The 22,743-nt window shown below is 53.8% G+C and overlaps 1 protein-coding gene across 3 annotated transcripts in view; it reads right to left on the bottom strand.

Moving 5' to 3' along the window:
- dnajb6b (DnaJ heat shock protein family (Hsp40) member B6b) overlaps window positions 1-15,366 on the bottom strand; it is a 146,790-nt gene extending 131,424 nt beyond the window's left edge. For 2 of the 3 annotated variants that reach the window (XM_048550496.2, XM_059639624.1), the window contains exon 1: window positions 15,222-15,366. The gene's annotated coding sequence lies outside the window, so the exon portion shown is untranslated. The remainder of the gene's footprint in view (window positions 1-15,221) is intronic. The other variant, XM_048550513.2, reaches the window with a different exon arrangement.
- Between the last annotated feature and the right edge of the window lie 7,377 nt (window positions 15,367-22,743).

Below are 22,743 nucleotides of genomic sequence, written 5' to 3' on the forward strand. Positions count from 1 at the left end.
AGACACACACACACACACACACACGGCAGGGGAGAAGACAGACGGAGACACACACACACACGGCAGGGGAGAAGACAGACGGAGACACACACACACACACGGCAGGGGAGAAGACAGACGGAGACACACACACACACACACACGGCAGGGGAGAAGACAGACGGAGACACACACACACACACACACGGCAGGGGAGAAGACAGACGGAGACACACACACACGGCAGGGGAGAAGACAGACGGAGACACACACACACGGCAGGGGAGAAGACAGACGGAGACACACACACACACACACACACACACACACGGCAGGGGAGGAAGACAGACGGAGACACACACCACACGACACACAAACACACACACGGCAGGGAGAAGACAGACGGAGACACACACACACACACACACGGCAGGGGAGAAGACAGACGGAGACACACACACACAGAAACGCGGCAGGGGAGAAGACAGACGGAGACACACACACACACACACGGCAGGGGAGAAGACAGACGGAGACACACACACACACACGGCAGGGGAGAAGACAGACGGAGACACACACACACACACGGCAGGGGAGAAGACAGACGGAGACACACACACACACACGGCAGGGGAGAAGACAGACGGAGACACACACACACGGCAGGGGAGAAGACAGACGGAGACACACACACACGGCAGGGGAGAAGACAGACGGAGACACACACACACGGCAGGGGAGAAGACAGACGGAGACACACACACACGGCAGGGGAGAAGACAGACGGAGACACACACACACGGCAGGGAGAAGACAGACGGAGACACACACACACGGCAGGGGAGAAGACAGACGGAGACACACACACACACGGCAGGGGAGAAGACAGACGGAGACACACACCACACGGCAGGGGAGAAGACAGACGGAGACACACACACACACGGCAGGGGAGAAGACAGACGGAGACACACACACACACGGCAGGGGAGAAGACAGACGGAGACACACACACACACGGCAGGGGAGAAGACAGACGGAGACACACACACACACACACGGCAGGGGAGAAGACAGACGGAGACACACACACACACACACGGCAGGGGAGAAGACAGACGGAGACACACACACACACACGGCAGGGGAGAAGACAGACGGAGACACACACACACACGGCAGGGGAGAAGACAGACGGAGACACACACACACACACGGCAGGGGAGAAGACAGACGGAGACACACACACACGGCAGGGGAGAAGATAGACGGAGACACACACACACACACGGCAGGGGAGAAGACAGACGGAGACACACACACACACGGCAGGGGAGAAGACAGACGGAGACACACACACACACACACGGCAGGGGAGAAGACAGACGGAGACACACACACACGGCAGGGGAGAAGATAGACGGAGACACACACACACACACACGGCAGGGGAGAAGACAGACGGAGACACACACACACGGCAGGGGAGAAGATAGACGGAGACACACACACACACACGGCAGGGGAGAAGATAGACGGAGACACACACACACACACGGCAGGGGAGAAGATAGACGGAGACACACACACACACACACACACGGCAGGGGAGAAGATAGACGGAGACACACACACACACACACACGGCAGGGGAGAAGATAGACGGAGACACACACACACACACACGGCAGGGGAGAAGATAGACGGAGACACACACACACGGCAGGGGAGAAGATAGACGGAGACACACACACACGGCAGGGGAGAAGATAGACGGAGACACACACACACGGCAGGGGAGAAGATAGACGGAGACACACACACACACGGCAGGGGAGAAGATAGACGGAGACACACACACACACGGCAGGGGAGAAGATAGACGGAGACACACACACACACACACGGCAGGGGAGAAGATAGACGGAGACACACACACACACACACGGCAGGGGAGAAGATAGACGGAGACACACACACACACACACACACACACACACGGCAGGGGAGAAGATAGACGGAGACACACACACACGGCAGGGGAGAAGATAGACGGAGACACACACACACACACACGGCAGGGGAGAAGATAGACGGAGACACACACACACGGCAGGGGAGAAGATAGACGGAGACACACACACACGGCAGGGGAGAAGATAGACGGAGACACACACACACGGCAGGGGAGAAGATAGACGGAGACACACACACACACACACACGGCAGGGGAGAAGATAGACGGAGACACACACACACACACACGGCAGGGGAGAAGATAGACGGAGACACACACACACACGGCAGGGGAGAAGATAGACGGAGACACAGACACACACACACACGGCAGGGGAGAAGATAGACGGAGACACACACACACACACACACACACACACACGGCAGGGGAGAAGACAGACGGAGACACACACACACACACACACACACGGCAGGGGAGAAGACAGACGGAGACACACACACACACGGCAGGGGAGAAGATAGACGGAGACACACACACACACACACGGCAGGGGAGAAGATAGACGGAGACACACACACACGGCAGGGGAGAAGATAGACGGAGACACACACACGGCAGGGGAGAAGATAGACGGAGACACACACACACACACACACGGCAGGGGAGAAGATAGACGGAGACACACACACACACACACACGGCAGGGGAGAAGATAGACGGAGACACACACACACACGGCAGGGGAGAAGATAGACGGAGACACACACACACGGCAGGGGAGAAGATAGACGGAGACACACAGACACACACACACACGGCAGGGGAGAAGATAGACGGAGACACACAGACACACACACACACGGCAGGGGAGAAGATAGACGGAGACACACACACACGGCAGGGGAGAAGATAGACGGAGACACACACACACGGCAGGGGAGAAGATAGACGGAGACACACACACACGGCAGGGGAGAAGATAGACGGAGACACACAGACACACACACACACGGCAGGGGAGAAGATAGACGGAGACACACAGACACACACACACACGGCAGGGGAGAAGATAGACGGAGACACACACACACGGCAGGGGAGAAGATAGACGGAGACACACACACACGGCAGGGGAGAAGATAGACGGAGACACACACACACGGCAGGGGAGAAGATAGACGGAGACACACACACACGGCAGGGGAGAAGATAGACGGAGACACACACACACACACACACACACACGGCAGGGGAGAAGATAGACGGAGACACACACACACACACACACGGCAGGGGAGAAGATAGACGGAGACACACACACACACACACACGGCAGGGGAGAAGATAGACGGAGACACACACACACACACGGCAGGGGAGAAGATAGACGGAGACACACACACACACACGGCAGGGGAGAAGATAGACGGAGACACACACACACGGCAGGGGAGAAGATAGACGGAGACACACACACACGGCAGGGGAGAAGATAGACGGAGACACACACACACACACACACGGCAGGGGAGAAGATAGACGGAGACACACACACACACACACACGGCAGGGGAGAAGATAGACGGAGACACACACACACACGGCAGGGGAGAAGATAGACGGAGACACACACACACACGGCAGGGGAGAAGATAGACGGAGACACACACACACGGCAGGGGAGAAGATAGACGGAGACACACACACACACACACACGGCAGGGGAGAAGATAGACGGAGACACAGACACACACACACACGGCAGGGGAGAAGATAGACGGAGACACACACACACACACACACACACACACACACACACACACACACGGCAGGGGAGAAGATAGACGGAGACACACACACACACACACACACACACACACGGCAGGGGAGAAGATAGACGGAGACACACACACACGGCAGGGGAGAAGATAGACGGAGACACACACACACGGCAGGGGAGAAGATAGACGGAGACACACACACACGGCAGGGGAGAAGATAGACGGAGACACACACACACACACACACACGGCAGGGGAGAAGATAGACGGAGACACACACACACACACGGCAGGGGAGAAGATAGACGGAGACACACACACACACACGGCAGGGGAGAAGATAGACGGAGACACACACACACACACGGCAGGGGAGAAGATAGACGGAGACACCCACACACACACGGCAGGGGAGAAGATAGACGGAGACACCCACACACACACGGCAGGGGAGAAGATAGACGGAGACACCCACACGACAGGGGAGAAGATAGACGGAGACACAGACACACACACACACGGCAGGGGAGAAGATAGACGGAGACACAGACACACACACACACACACACACACACGGCAGGGGAGAAGATAGACGGAGACACACACACACACACACACACGGCAGGGGAGAAGATAGACGGAGACACAGACACACACACGGCAGGGGAGAAGATAGACGGAGACACACACACACGGCAGGGGAGAAGATAGACGGAGACACACACACACGGCAGGGGAGAAGATAGACGGAGACACACACACACGGCAGGGGAGAAGATAGACGGAGACACACACACACGGCAGGGGAGAAGATAGACGGAGACACACACACACACGGCAGGGGAGAAGATAGACGGAGACACACACACACGGCAGGGGAGAAGATAGACGGAGACACACACACACGGCAGGGGAGAAGATAGACGGAGACACACACACACGGCAGGGGAGAAGATAGACGGAGACACACACACACACACAGGCAGGGGAGAAGATAGACGGAGACACACACACACACACACACACGGCAGGGGAGAAGATAGACGGAGACACACACACACACACACACACACGGCAGGGGAGAAGATAGACGGAGACACACACACACACACGGCAGGGGAGAAGATAGACGGAGACACACACACACACACGGCAGGGGAGAAGATAGACGGAGACACACACACACACACGGCAGGGGAGAAGATAGACGGAGACACACACACACACACACACACACGGCAGGGGAGAAGATAGACGGAGACACACACACACGGCAGGGGAGAAGATAGACGGAGACACACACACACACACACACACGGCAGGGGAGAAGATAGACGGAGACACACACACACGGCAGGGGAGAAGATAGACGGAGACAACACACACACGGCAGGGGAGAAGATAGACGGAGACACACACACACACACACACACACGGCAGGGGAGAAGACAGACGGAGACACACACACACACACACACGGCAGGGGAGAAGACAGACGGAGACACACACACACGGCAGGGGAGAAGACAGACGGAGACACACACACACGGCAGGGGAGAAGACAGACGGAGACACACACACACACACACACACACACACGGCAGGGGAGAAGACAGACGGAGACGCACACACACACACACACACACACGGCAGGGGAGAAGACAGACGGAGACACACACACACACACGGCAGGGGAGAAGACAGACGGAGACACACACACACACGGCAGGGGAGAAGACAGACGGAGACACACACACACACACGGCAGGGGAGAAGACAGACGGAGACACACACACACACACGGCAGGGGAGAAGACAGACGGAGACACACACACACACGGCAGGGGAGAAGACAGACGGAGACACACACACACACACACGGCAGGGGAGAAGACAGACGGAGACACACACACACGGCAGGGGAGAAGACAGACGGAGACACACACACACGGCAGGGGAGAAGACAGACGGAGACACACACACACGGCAGGGGAGAAGACAGACGGAGACTCACACACACGGCAGGGGAGAAGACAGACGGAGACACACACACACGGCAGGGGAGAAGACAGACGGAGACACACACACACGGCAGGGGAGAAGACAGACGGAGACACACACACACGGCAGGGGAGAAGACAGACGGAGACACACACACACGGCAGGGGAGAAGACAGACGGAGACACACACACACACACGGCAGGGGAGAAGACAGACGGAGACACACACACACACACGGCAGGGGAGAAGACAGACGGAGACACACACACACACACGGCAGGGGAGAAGACAGACGGAGACACACACACACACACACGGCAGGGGAGAAGACAGACGGAGACACACACACACACACACACGGCAGGGGAGAAGACAGACGGAGACACACACACACACACACACGGCAGGGGAGAAGACAGACGGAGACACACACACACACGGCAGGGGAGAAGACAGACGGAGACACACACACACACACACACGGCAGGGGAGAAGACAGACGGAGACACACACACACGGCAGGGGAGAAGATAGACGGAGACACACACACACACACACGGCAGGGGAGAAGACAGACGGAGACACACACACACACGGCAGGGGAGAAGACAGACGGAGACACACACACACACACACGGCAGGGGAGAAGACAGACGGAGACACACACACACGGCAGGGGAGAAGATAGACGGAGACACACACACACACACACGGCAGGGGAGAAGACAGACGGAGACACACACACACGGCAGGGGAGAAGATAGACGGAGACACACACACACACACGGCAGGGGAGAAGATAGACGGAGACACACACACACACACGGCAGGGGAGAAGATAGACGGAGACACACACACACACACACACACACGGCAGGGGAGAAGATAGACGGAGACACACACACACACACACACACGGCAGGGGAGAAGATAGACGGAGACACACACACACACACACGGCAGGGGAGAAGATAGACGGAGACACACACACACGGCAGGGGAGAAGATAGACGGAGACACACACACACGGCAGGGGAGAAGATAGACGGAGACACACACACACGGCAGGGGAGAAGATAGACGGAGACACACACACACGGCAGGGGAGAAGATAGACGGAGACACACACACACGGCAGGGGAGAAGATAGACGGAGACACACACACACACACACACGGCAGGGGAGAAGATAGACGGAGACACACACACACACACACACGGCAGGGGAGAAGATAGACGGAGACACACACACACACACACACACACACACACACACGGCAGGGGAGAAGATAGACGGAGACACACACACACGGCAGGGGAGAAGATAGACGGAGACACACACACACACACACGGCAGGGGAGAAGATAGACGGAGACACACACACACGGCAGGGGAGAAGATAGACGGAGACACACACACACGGCAGGGGAGAAGATAGACGGAGACACACACACACGGCAGGGGAGAAGATAGACGGAGACACACACACACACACACACGGCAGGGGAGAAGATAGACGGAGACACACACACACACACACGGCAGGGGAGAAGATAGACGGAGACACACACACACACGGCAGGGGAGAAGATAGACGGAGACACAGACACACACACACACGGCAGGGGAGAAGATAGACGGAGACACACACACACACACACACACACACACACGGCAGGGGAGAAGACAGACGGAGACACACACACACACACACACACACACGGCAGGGGAGAAGACAGACGGAGACACACACACACGGCAGGGGAGAAGATAGACGGAGACACACACACACACACACACGGCAGGGGAGAAGATAGACGGAGACACACACACACGGCAGGGGAGAAGATAGACGGAGACACACACACGGCAGGGGAGAAGATAGACGGAGACACACACACACACACACACGGCAGGGGAGAAGATAGACGGAGACACACACACACACACACGGCAGGGGAGAAGATAGACGGAGACACACACACACACGGCAGGGGAGAAGATAGACGGAGACACACACACACGGCAGGGGAGAAGATAGACGGAGACACACAGACACACACACACACGGCAGGGGAGAAGATAGACGGAGACACACAGACACACACACACACGGCAGGGGAGAAGATAGACGGAGACACACACACACGGCAGGGGAGAAGATAGACGGAGACACACACACACGGCAGGGGAGAAGATAGACGGAGACACACACACACGGCAGGGGAGAAGATAGACGGAGACACACAGACACACACACACACGGCAGGGGAGAAGATAGACGGAGACACACAGACACACACACACACGGCAGGGGAGAAGATAGACGGAGACACACACACACGGCAGGGGAGAAGATAGACGGAGACACACACACACGGCAGGGGAGAAGATAGACGGAGACACACACACACGGCAGGGGAGAAGATAGACGGAGACACACACACACGGCAGGGGAGAAGATAGACGGAGACACACACACACACACACACACACACACGGCAGGGGAGAAGATAGACGGAGACACACACACACACACACACGGCAGGGGAGAAGATAGACGGAGACACACACACACACACACACGGCAGGGGAGAAGATAGACGGAGACACACACACACACACGGCAGGGGAGAAGATAGACGGAGACACACACACACACACGGCAGGGGAGAAGATAGACGGAGACACACACACACGGCAGGGGAGAAGATAGACGGAGACACACACACACGGCAGGGGAGAAGATAGACGGAGACACACACACACACACACACGGCAGGGGAGAAGATAGACGGAGACACACACACACACACACACGGCAGGGGAGAAGATAGACGGAGACACACACACACACGGCAGGGGAGAAGATAGACGGAGACACACACACACGGCAGGGGAGAAGATAGACGGAGACACACACACACGGCAGGGGAGAAGATAGACGGAGACACACACACACACACACACGGCAGGGGAGAAGATAGACGGAGACACAGACACACACACACACGGCAGGGGAGAAGATAGACGGAGACACACACACACACACACACACACACACACACACACACACACGGCAGGGGAGAAGATAGACGGAGACACACACACACACACACACACACACACACACGGCAGGGGAGAAGATAGACGGAGACACACACACACGGCAGGGGAGAAGATAGACGGAGACACACACACACGGCAGGGGAGAAGATAGACGGAGACACACACACACGGCAGGGGAGAAGATAGACGGAGACACACACACACACACACACACGGCAGGGGAGAAGATAGACGGAGACACACACACACACACGGCAGGGGAGAAGATAGACGGAGACACACACACACACACGGCAGGGGAGAAGATAGACGGAGACACACACACACACACGGCAGGGGAGAAGATAGACGGAGACACCCACACACACACGGCAGGGGAGAAGATAGACGGAGACACCCACACACACACGGCAGGGGAGAAGATAGACGGAGACACCCACACGACAGGGGAGAAGATAGACGGAGACACAGACACACACACACACGGCAGGGGAGAAGATAGACGGAGACACAGACACACACACACACACACACACACACACGGCAGGGGAGAAGATAGACGGAGACACACACACACACACACACACACGGCAGGGGAGAAGATAGACGGAGACACAGACACACACACGGCAGGGGAGAAGATAGACGGAGACACACACACACGGCAGGGGAGAAGATAGACGGAGACACACACACACGGCAGGGGAGAAGATAGACGGAGACACACACACACGGCAGGGGAGAAGATAGACGGAGACACACACACACGGCAGGGGAGAAGATAGACGGAGACACACACACACACGGCAGGGGAGAAGATAGACGGAGACACACACACACGGCAGGGGAGAAGATAGACGGAGACACACACACACGGCAGGGGAGAAGATAGACGGAGACACACACACACGGCAGGGGAGAAGATAGACGGAGACACACACACACACACACGGCAGGGGAGAAGATAGACGGAGACACACACACACACACACACACGGCAGGGGAGAAGATAGACGGAGACACACACACACACACACACACACGGCAGGGGAGAAGATAGACGGAGACACACACACACACACGGCAGGGGAGAAGATAGACGGAGACACACACACACACACGGCAGGGGAGAAGATAGACGGAGACACACACACACACACGGCAGGGGAGAAGATAGACGGAGACACACACACACACACACACACACGGCAGGGGAGAAGATAGACGGAGACACACACACACGGCAGGGGAGAAGATAGACGGAGACACACACACACACACACACACGGCAGGGGAGAAGATAGACGGAGACACACACACACGGCAGGGGAGAAGATAGACGGAGACACACACACACGGCAGGGGAGAAGATAGACGGAGACACACACACACACACACACACACGGCAGGGGAGAAGATAGACGGAGACACACACACACACACACGGCAGGGGAGAAGATAGACGGAGACACACACACACACACACACGGCAGGGGAGAAGATAGACGGAGACACACACACACACACACACACGGCAGGGGAGAAGATAGACGGAGACACACACACACACACACACACGGCAGGGGAGAAGATAGACGGAGACACACACACACACACACACACACACGGCAGGGGAGAAGATAGACGGAGACACACACACACACACACACACGGCAGGGGAGAAGATAGACGGAGACACACACACACACACACACACACGGCAGGGGAGAAGATAGACGGAGACACACACACACACACACACACACACACACGGCAGGGGAGAAGATAGACGGAGACACACACACACACACACACACACACACGGCAGGGGAGAAGATAGACGGAGACACACACACACACACACACACACACGGCAGGGGAGAAGATAGACGGAGACACACACACACACACACACACACACACACACACACACGGCAGGGGAGAAGATAGACGGAGACACACACACACACACGGCAGGGGAGAAGATAGACGGAGACACACACACACACACACACACGGCAGGGGAGAAGATAGACGGAGACACACACACACACACACACACGGCAGGGGAGAAGATAGACGGAGACACACACACACACACACACACACACACACACACGGCAGGGGAGAAGATAGACGGAGACACCCACACACACACGGCAGGGGAGAAGATAGACGGAGACACCCACACACACACGGCAGGGGAGAAGATAGACGGAGACACCCACACACACACGGCAGGGGAGAAGATAGACGGAGACACACACACACACACGGCAGGGGAGAAGATAGACGGAGACACACACACACACACGGCAGGGGAGAAGATAGACGGAGACACACACACACACACACACACGGCAGGGGAGAAGATAGACGGAGACACACACACACACACGGCAGGGGAGAAGATAGACGGAGACACACACACACACACACACACACACACACGGCAGGGGAGAAGATAGACGGAGACACACACACACACACACACACACACACACGGCAGGGGAGAAGATAGACGGAGACACACACACACACACACACACACACACACACACACACGGCAGGGGAGAAGATAGACGGAGACACACACACACACACACACACACACACACACACACACGGCAGGGGAGAAGATAGACGGAGACACACACACACACACACACACACGGCAGGGGAGAAGATAGACGGAGACACACACACACACACACACACACGGCAGGGGAGAAGATAGACGGAGACACACACACACACACACACACACACACGGCAGGGGAGAAGATAGACGGAGACACACACACACACACACACACACGGCAGGGGAGAAGATAGACGGAGACACACACACACACACACACACACACGGCAGGGGAGAAGATAGACGGAGACACACACACACACACACACACACACACACACACACACGGCAGGGGAGAAGATAGACGGAGACACACACACACACACACACACACGGCAGGGGAGAAGATAGACGGAGACACACACACACACACACACACACGGCAGGGGAGAAGATAGACGGAGACACACACACACACACACACACACGGCAGGGGAGAAGATAGACGGAGACACACACACACACACACACACACGGCAGGGGAGAAGATAGACGGAGACACACACACACACACACACACGGCAGGGGAGAAGATAGACGGAGACACCCACACACACACGGCAGGGGAGAAGATAGACGGAGACACCCACACACACACGGCAGGGGAGAAGATAGACGGAGACACCCACACACACACGGCAGGGGAGAAGATAGACGGAGACACCCACACACACACGGCAGGGGAGAAGATAGACGGAGACACCCACACACACACGGCAGGGGAGAAGATAGACGGAGACACCCACACACACACACACACACACGGCAGGGGAGAAGATAGACGGAGACACACACACACACACACACACACACACGGCAGGGGAGAAGATAGACGGAGACACACACACACACACACACACGGCAGGGGAGAAGATAGACGGAGACACACACACACACACACACACACACGGCAGGGGAGAAGATAGACGGAGACACACACACACACACACACACGGCAGGGGAGAAGATAGACGGAGACACCCACACACACACGGCAGGGGAGAAGATAGACGGAGACACCCACACACACACGGCAGGGGAGAAGATAGACGGAGACACCCACACACACACGGCAGGGGAGAAGATAGACGGAGACACCCACACACACACGGCAGGGGAGAAGATAGACGGAGACACCCACACACACACACACACACACGGCAGGGGAGAAGATAGACGGAGACACACACACACACACACACACACACGGCAGGGGAGAAGATAGACGGAGACACACACACACACACACACACGGCAGGGGAGAAGATAGACGGAGACACACACACACACACACACACACACGGCAGGGGAGAAGATAGACGGAGACACACACACACACACACACACGGCAGGGGAGAAGATAGACGGAGACACCCACACACACACGGCAGGGGAGAAGATAGACGGAGACACCCACACACACACGGCAGGGGAGAAGATAGACGGAGACACCCACACACACACGGCAGGGGAGAAGATAGACGGAGACACCCACACACACACGGCAGGGGAGAAGATAGACGGAGACACCCACACACACACGGCAGGGGAGAAGATAGACGGAGACACCCACACACACACGGCAGGGGAGAAGATAGACGGAGACACCCACACACACACGGCAGGGGAGAAGATAGACGGAGACACCCACACACACACGGCAGGGGAGAAGATAGACGGAGACACCCACACACACACGGCAGGGGAGAAGATAGACGGAGACACCCACACACACACGGCAGGGGAGAAGATAGACGGAGACACCCACACACACACGGCAGGGGAGAAGATAGACGGAGACACCCACACACACACGGCAGGGGAGAAGATAGACGGAGACACCCACACACACACGGCAGGGGAGAAGATAGACGGAGACACCCACACACACACGGCAGGGGAGAAGATAGACGGAGACACCCACACACACACGGCAGGGGAGAAGATAGACGGAGACACCCACACACACACGGCAGGGGAGAAGGTAGACGGAGACACCCACACACACACGGCAGGGGAGAAGATAGACGGAGACACCCACACACACACGGCAGGGGAGAAGATAGACGGAGACACCCACACACACACGGCAGGGGAGAAGATAGACGGAGACACCCACACACACACGGCAGGGGAGAAGATAGACGGAGACACCCACACACACACGGCAGGGGAGAAGATAGACGGAGACACCCACACACACACGGCAGGGGAGAAGATAGACGGAGACACCCACACACACACGGCAGGGGAGAAGATAGACGGAGACACCCACACACACACGGCAGGGGAGAAGATAGACGGAGACACCCACACACACACGGCAGGGGAGAAGATAGACGGAGACACCCACACACACACGGCAGGGGAGAAGATAGACGGAGACACCCACACACACACGGCAGGGGAGAAGATAGACGGAGACACCCACACACACACGGCAGGGGAGAAGATAGACGGAGACACCCACACACACACGGCAGGGGAGAAGATAGACGGAGACACCCACACACACACGGCAGGGGAGAAGATAGACGGAGACACCCACACACACACGGCAGGGGAGAAGATAGACGGAGACACCCACACACACACGGCAGGGGAGAAGATAGACGGAGACACCCACACACACACGGCAGGGGAGAAGATAGACGGAGACACCCACACACACACGGCAGGGGAGAAGATAGACGGAGACACCCACACACACACGGCAGGGGAGAAGATAGACGGAGACACCCACACACACACGGCAGGGGAGAAGATAGACGGAGACACCCACACACACACGGCAGGGGAGAAGATAGACGGAGACACCCACACACACACGGCAGGGGAGAAGATAGACGGAGACACCCACACACACACGGCAGGGGAGAAGATAGACGGAGACACCCACACACACACGGCAGGGGAGAAGATAGACGGAGACACCCACACACACACGGCAGGGGAGAAGATAGACGGAGACACCCACACACACACGGCAGGGGAGAAGATAGACGGAGACACCCACACACACACGGCAGGGAAGATAGACGGAGACACCCACACACACACGGCAGGGGAGAAGATAGACGGAGACACACACACACACACGGCAGGGGAGAAGATAGACGGAGACACACACACACACACGGCAGGGGAGAAGATAGACGGAGACACACACACACACACACGGCAGGGGAGAAGATAGACGGAGACACACACACACACACACACGGCAGGGGAGAAGATAGACGGAGACACACACACACACGGCAGGGGAGAAGATAGACGGAGACACACACACACACACGGCAGGGGAGAAGATAGACGGAGACACACACACACACACGGCAGGGGAGAAGGTAGACGGAGACACACACACACACACGGCAGGGGAGAAGGTAGACGGAGACACACACACACACGCGGCAGGGGAGAAGACAGACAAAGACATACACAAGTTGGAGAATACAGGAATGGAAGAGAGGCTTTTGTTTTCTTTGGTCAGCACCCCATCTCCATAACAACCTGTTTCCTCAAGCGAAATCAGCTTTATTCCAAGGCCGAAAGGCCCACGCATTTAGATAAACCAACGGCCTTTCACCCATTTTGTTTTGTCTCTGTCTCTCTCTCTCTCTCTCTCTCTCTCTCTCTCGCTGGCAGTACGCCTCCCCCGTTCGGCCTCACTCCCCTCTGCCAGCATAAATCTGAGCTGACGACAATCGCGACCGGCTACGCGCTTGGGAGGCTATCCTGGAGTATTCTTTTTAAGGTCTCACCTCTCGGTTCCGTACGCCTGCTCCGACTTACTACAACCCAGACTTCGCCCTCACCAACAACTCCCGCTCTAGAAACATCCACCGGCCGCCGAACGGAGAGAGGGGAAAAAAATCTCCGCTTCGTCACTTCCTTTTGGCAGTTATTGCGTCATTATGACGTCGCCCGACCGCTGCTCATATGTGACGTCACCTTTGAAATTTCTGGAAAATGGCGAGAGAACGGTGGCCTGGTATCACGTGGTGGTGATGTGAAGCCGGCTAATCGTTCACCACACAAGCGGGGAAAACAAAGCACTGGAGTTTACAGGAATGAAAGGTGATCTCAATGAAACATCTTGGATTCGTAAGGGGCTTGACAGGGTCAATGCTGGGAGAAACAAAAACAGAAGTTGCTAGAAAAGCTCAGCAGGTCCGGCAGCATCCGTGAAGAAAAAAACTCAAGAGTTTAACGTTTCGGGACCAGTGACCCCTTGCTCAGTACACATTTTTTCTTCTTCACTGATGATAACAGACCAGCTGAGCTTTTCCTGCAACTTCTGTTTTTGTTGTTGGCCCCAATTTAGGACTGATATGAGGAGGAATTTCTTCTCTCACAGGGTTGTGGACTGTTTGCCACAAAGAACCAAGAGTTCTTGTGTGCGTTTATGGCTAATATAGGATCTTAATCAGTAGGGAAATAAAGGGTTATAGTGATAAGGCAGGAAAGTGGATGTGAGGAATGTCTGATAAGCCATGATTTATTGAATGGTGGAACACGCTTGAGGTTACTCCCGTTCCTAATTCTTAAGTTTTTATGATAGTACAGGCTAGAACACACCTTTGACACTGTTGGAATTTCCACCTGGGCTCTGTTGCCCAGTGGTTGGACATTACATTGTGCGATCCTCTTTATGCATAGCCAAACACGCAGGCATCAGCCTTATTTGTTCACAATAATCCCACCTTTTTTAGGGATGAGGAAATGTTCAGCAAGTACTTAATAGAGTGAAGAAGAATGAGACTTATAAGATCTTGAGGTTAAGTGTGGAGCTGGAGGAACACAGCAGATCAGGCAGCATCAGGGAGACAGTCTAGAGGAATGGCGTAAACCTGAAACATCGACATTCCTGTAACTCTGAAACTGCATTACCTGCTGTGATCCTCCAGTTCCACACTGTATTGACACTGACTCCAGCATCTTTGGTTACTACTGTCTCCTAGTGACTTTAGATCTTAAGGTTACTTGACACGATGGATGCTAAGCGGATGGAACAGTGCAGAGCATGGTTTCAAAATAGCAGGTGATCCATTTAAGACTGAGATAATACGCTTGGAGTCTACTTCCTCTGGATCCAGTGGTTGAATTGGTTCAAGATGCAGTTGGGTGGATATTTGATAAGTGGGAGGAAATAGTTAGCGGGAATAGGGCACTCAGGAGAGTGGAGTTGAAAACTGCAGTCACATCAACTTGATCTTACTGAACAGCAAAACATGCTGAAGTGTCCAAATGGCCTACTCATTGTTCTTGTGTTCTTGATTTGAGTATTGCTGAAATTGGACAAAACAATAACCCCACCACCAAAAACATTTTTCCATCCCCACCCTTGCCTGCCTTCCGGAGAGACCACTCTCTCCGCGACTCCCTTGTCCGCTCCACACTCCCCTCCAACCCCACCATACCCGACACTTTCCCCTGCAACCGCAGGAAGTGCTACACTTGCCCCCACGCCTCCTCCCTCACCCCAATCCCAGGCCCCAAGATGACTTTCCATATTAAGCAGAGGTTCACCTGCACATCCGCCAATGTGGTATACTGTATCCATTGTACCCGGTGTGGCTTCCTCTACATTGGGGAAACTAAGCGGAGGCTTGGGGATCGCTTTGCAGAATACCTCTGCTCGGTTCGCAATAAACAACTGCACCTCCCAGTCGCGAACCATTTCAATTCCCCTTCCCATTCTTCAGATGACATGTCCGTCATGGGCCTCCTGCAGTGCCATAATGATGCCACCTGTAGGTTGCAGGAACAGCAACTCATATTCCGCTTGGGAACCCTGCAGCCCATTAGTATCAATGTGGATTTCACTAGCTTCAAAATCTCCCCTCCCCCACTTCATCCCAAAACCAGCCCAGCTCGTCCCAGCCTGCCTAACCTGTTCTTCCTCACATCTATCCCCTCCTCCCACCTCAAGCCGCACCTCCATTTCCTACCTACTAATCGCCCCTTGACCTGTCCATCCTCCCCGGGCTGACCAAACCATTCCCTACCTCCCCACCCATACTCTCCTCTCCACCTATCTTCTCCTCTATCCACCTCCCCTTCTCTCCCTATTTATTTCAGAATCGTCTCCCCATCCCCCTTTTCTGATGAAGGGTCTAGGCCCGAAACGTCAGCTTTTGTGCTCCTAAGATGCTGCTTGGCCTGCTGTGTTCATCCAGTTCTACACTTTGTTATCTTGGATTCTCCAGCATCTGCAGTTCCCATTAGCTCTGTCAAAATGCCTGTTTCAACTATATCAAGTTCTGTTCAACCAGGTAACTCTTTTTTCTTGATTTGGTACAGATATTCAAGATCAAGTGCAGCTTAACACAGTAGAGAGGAAGAAGCAAGCCTATGAAGGCATGAATTTTAAAGGTATTTGAGGAAAGTGTACAAGATCATGAGGCATAGATGGACTGGATAGCCAGAGACATTTTCCCAGGGCAGAAATGACTAGTCCAAGAGGGCATAATTTTAAGGTGATAGGAGGAAGGTACAGGGGAGATGTCAGAAGTAGGTTCTTTACACAGAGAGTGGTGGGCACATGGAATGCACTGCCAGCAGTAGTAGTGGAGTCAGATACTTTACAGACTTTTAAGTGTCTCTTGGATAGGCACATGGTTGATAATAAAATGTAGGGTATGCAGGGTAGCTTGATCTTAATAGGATAATAGGTTGGCACAACAGTGTAGCCAAAGAGTCTGTACTGTGCTGTACTGTTCTATGTTCTAGAAGAAAAAGTGATGAACATGGGAAATGTTCATGCAACAAATAGTTAGAATCTGGAATGTACTCCCTGTGAGTTTGCTAGTGGCATTCAAAAATCAGTTGGGGTACTATTTGAAAAGGAAAGTTGTGCAGTGCCACAGCTTGAGGACTAAGGAGTGGCACTTGGTGAATTGCTCCTGAAAAGAGTTGGTGCAAACACGACAAGCTAAACAAGTTCCTTCTGTGCAGTAATTATTCTACAACTCCGCAGTAGATTTCTCATGTCTCACTTATCTACACTATGTTTCATCCTTTTTCTGAAAATGACTGTATTAATTTTAATCCATCTTATTCTTTCAAAGAGGGAAATATATTCTTTTTGGAGTGCGTTCTTTTCATAGTTGATCTGGGTCAGTCATATGATGTGGGTCTTGTTAACTAGACCAGCATTTTATTGTCCTGGTTTGAGAAGATGGTGGTAAGCCCCTTTCATTAACTGATGTTGACCTTAAGATAGCAAAAATACCTCCAGTACTAGCAGGACACCGTTCCCCAAATTTTAATCTAGTGGCAGTAAAGGAATAGCAATTATAGTTCCAAGTCATGATGGTGTGTAACTTTGAACGAAATATGTGAGTGGTTGCACTCCTGTGTATCTGTTGCCTTGTCCTTCTAGATGTTGGAGACCACTGGTTTGGAAGGTGCTGTTGAGGGAGTCTTGGTGAGTTACTGACAACTCAGTGTGGAGCTGGAGAAACACAGCAGGTTAGGCAGCATCAGAGAAGCAGGAAAGTTGATGTTTCGGGTTAGGACCCTTCTTCAGGACTGGGCTGAAGAAGTGTCCTGCCCCGAAAAACCAACTTTCCAACTTCAAACTGTGTTGTCTCTGACTCGAGCATCTGCAGTACTTACTATCTTTTGGTAAGTTACTGCTGCACTTCTTCGAGATGGCACATGTTGCTGCCGCTGTGTGGAGGTGGTGTAGGGACTGAATGTTTGAGGTGGTGGATTAGTATCATTCCAGTAGACTACTTTGCCCTGGGTGGTGTTAAGCTTCTTGAGTGTTGTGGAGCTGTACTCATCCCGGCAATTGGGAGTATTTCATCACACTCCTTATTTGTGTCTTGTAGAAGATAGATTAGATTTGGGAACTTAGGACGTGAGTTACTTGCCACAGAATTCTAAGACTCTGACGTATTTTTGTAGCCAGAGTATAAATGTAACTAGTTCAGTTCAGTTTCTGGTCAATGATATCTCACAGGATGTTGATATCGGAGAATTTATTGATAGTAATCCCACCGAATGTCAAGAGGCACTAGTTAGATTCTCTCATTAGAGATGGCCATTGCCTGTGGATGTTAACTGTCACCTATCAGCCAAAATCTGGATAATGCCCAGGTATTTCTGCGTATGAGCATCGACTGCTTCAGTATCTGAGGAGTTGCAAATGGTATTCAATATTGCGCAATCGTCAGCAACCATCTCCACTTCTTACCTTATACAGGAGAGAAAGTCATTGATAAAGCAATTGATAAAGAACTCCTGCAGTAGTGTCCTGAGAATGACATAACTGACCTTCAAGAACCACAGCTATCCTGTTGGGTAGGTCTCAGTTTTGTAGATGTTCTGAAGCAGCTTGGTTAGGAACATGACTATTTCTACACCCAAACTTTAGTGTTATTGCTGGAATGTTGTGAGGGCTCTTTTTTAAAACCTATTTTTCTAATCAAACAGTTCAGAGATGTTATTACACCTCTGGAGCAGGTGAAACTTGAATCCAGGCCCCTCAGTCCAGGCATAGGAACACTACCACTGCACCATAAGAGGGCAGCATCAGGGATCATTGCATTTGTAGTATCCAGCACGTTCAGATGTTTCTTGTTAACATGTTGTCAGTCAAATTGTCGAAAAACTGAATATGTGACATCGGGTACCTAAGGAGAAGGCTAAGATATATAATTTATTTGGTGCTTCTGGTGGAAGATGGATGCAAGTACCTTAGCTTTGTCCTTTGTCCGGATATGCCAAGCTACTCCATCAATCCCCATACCCTATTCCCAATTCCTTCGTCTCCGCCACATCTGCTCCCAGGATGAGGCATTCCACTCCCGCACATCCCAGATGGCCAAGTTCTTCAAGGACCGCCACTTCCGCCCCGCAGTGGTTGAGAACGCCCTTGACCGTGTCTCCCGCATTTCCTGCAGCTTACATCCCTCACACCCCACCCCTGCCATAACCGCCCTAAGAGGATCCCCCTCGTCCTCACATACCACCCCACCAACCTCCTGATATAACGCGTTATCCTCCGACACTTCCACCATCTACAATCCGCCCCCACCACCCAAGACATTTTTCCATCCCCACCCTTGTCTGCCTTCTGGAGAGACCACTCTCTCCGTGACTCCCTTGTCCGCTCCACACTCCCCTCCAACCCCACCACACCCAGCACCTTCCCCAGCAACTGCAGGAAGTGCTACACTTGTCCCCACACCTCCTCCCTCACCCCCATCCCAGGCCCCAAGATGACTTTCCATATTAAGCAGATGTTCACTTGCATATGTGCCGATATAGTATACTGTATCCACTGTACCCGGTGAGGCTTTCTCTACATTGGGGAAACCAAGCGGAGGCTTGGGGACTGCTTTGCTGAACGCCTCCGCTCGGTTCGCAATAAACTACTGCACCTCCCAGACGTGAACCATTTTAACTCCCCCTCCCATTCCTTAGAGGACATGTCCATCATGGGCCTCCTGCAATGCCAGAATGATACCACCTGAAAGTTGCAGGAACAGCAACTCATATTCCGCTTGGGAACCCAGCAGCCCAATGGTATCAGTGTGGACTTCACAAACTTCAAAATCTCCCCCTCCCCGACTTCATCCCAAAACCAGCCCAGCTCGCCCCCCTCCCCCCATTGCATCCCAAAACAAGCCCAGCTCATGTGGGATTAATGATGTAACCATTCAAAAGCACCTACCAACTGAAACCAAACTGGACTTCAAATAGGCACTACAACTGGCTTTATCAATGGAAAATGTGACAAGTGGAGCGTGGGAGTTACAGGGTATTCCAATAGACGTGGACACCCTTGCCGGTCCAAGTGAGTGTGAGGAACTCCACTTGAGTAAACACAGTTGCAGTGCATCACTCAGGACTTATCCTGAACAGAGGAACGCGAGGTCAGTCCACAGCAAAACACTAAAACAAAGCCAAGCCTCAGCCAAATGGTGAAAAATTTTCTTCGGGATCTGGGCTGACAAGCCATTGTAGTTATTGCCGGTATGCAGACTCAAGACAGCAAAAGAGTCCCATTGGATCAAAAAGGAATAAGAGAACTCATTAGGCAGTATCCAAGCGAGTGCACATGCTGGAGAGTCCACGGACACATGGTTTGGAGCAGTTAAATTGCTTAGCAAAATCAAAATCAGAACCAATCAAAATAAAATCTGGTTAAATGGTCACCCAGTTCTAACGGAGGTCGAAGATAACAAAGTATGAAGCTGGACGAACACAGCAGGCCAAGCAGCATCTCAGGAGCACAAAAGCTGACATTTCGGGCCTAGACCCTTCATCAGAGAGGGGAATGGGGAGAGGGTTCTGAAATAAATAGGGAGAGAGGGGGAGGCGGACTGAAGATGGAGAGAAAAGAAGATAGGTGGGGAGGGGATAGGTCAGTCCGGGGAGGATGGACAGGTCAAGGAGGCGCGATGAGGTTGGTAGGTGGGAAATGGAGGTGTGGCTTGAGGTGGGAGGAGGGGATAGGTGAGACGAAGGACAGGTTAGGGAGGCGGGGACGAGCTGGGCTGGTATTGTGATGCAGTGGGGAGAGGGGACAAGCTGGGCTGGTTTTGGGATGAAGTTGGTTGGGGGGGAGATTTTGAAGCTTGTGAAGTCCACATTGATACCATTGGGCTACAGGTTCCCAAGCGGAATATGAGTTGCTCTTCCTGCAACCTTCGGGTGGCATCATTGTGGCACTGCAGGAGACCCATGATGGACATGTCATCTAAGGAATGGGAGGGGGAGTTAAAATGCTTCGTGACTGGGAGGTGCATCAACACATCTCTCACCTTCCTGGTCACCTCTGTCTCCATCTCAGGCAACCAGCTAGAAACTGATGTCCACCTCAAGCCCACTGACTCCCACAGCTACCTAGAATACACCTCCTCCCACCCACCACCCTACAAAAATTCTATCCCCTATTCCCAAGTCATTCACCTCCACCGCACCTGCTCCCAGGATGAGATATTCCACTCCCACACGTCCCAGATGTCTGCGTTCTTCAAGGACCGCAACTTCCCCCCCGCAGTGGTCGAGAACGCCCTTGACCATGTCTCCCGCATTTCCCGCAACACATCCCTCACACCCCGCCCCCTCGTCCTCACATCCCACCCCACCAACCTCCAGATACAACCCATCATTCTCCGACATTTCCGCCATCTACAATCCGACCCCACACCCAAGACATTTTTCCATCCCCACCCTCGTCTGCCTTCCGGAGAGACCACTCCCTCTGTGACTCCCTTGTCCGCTCCATGCTCCCCTCCAACCCCGCCACACCCGGCACCTTCCCCT

The sequence above is a fragment of the Stegostoma tigrinum genome, chromosome 2, assembly GCF_030684315.1.
Source record: "Stegostoma tigrinum isolate sSteTig4 chromosome 2, sSteTig4.hap1, whole genome shotgun sequence".
NCBI lineage: Eukaryota > Metazoa > Chordata > Chondrichthyes > Orectolobiformes > Stegostomatidae > Stegostoma > Stegostoma tigrinum.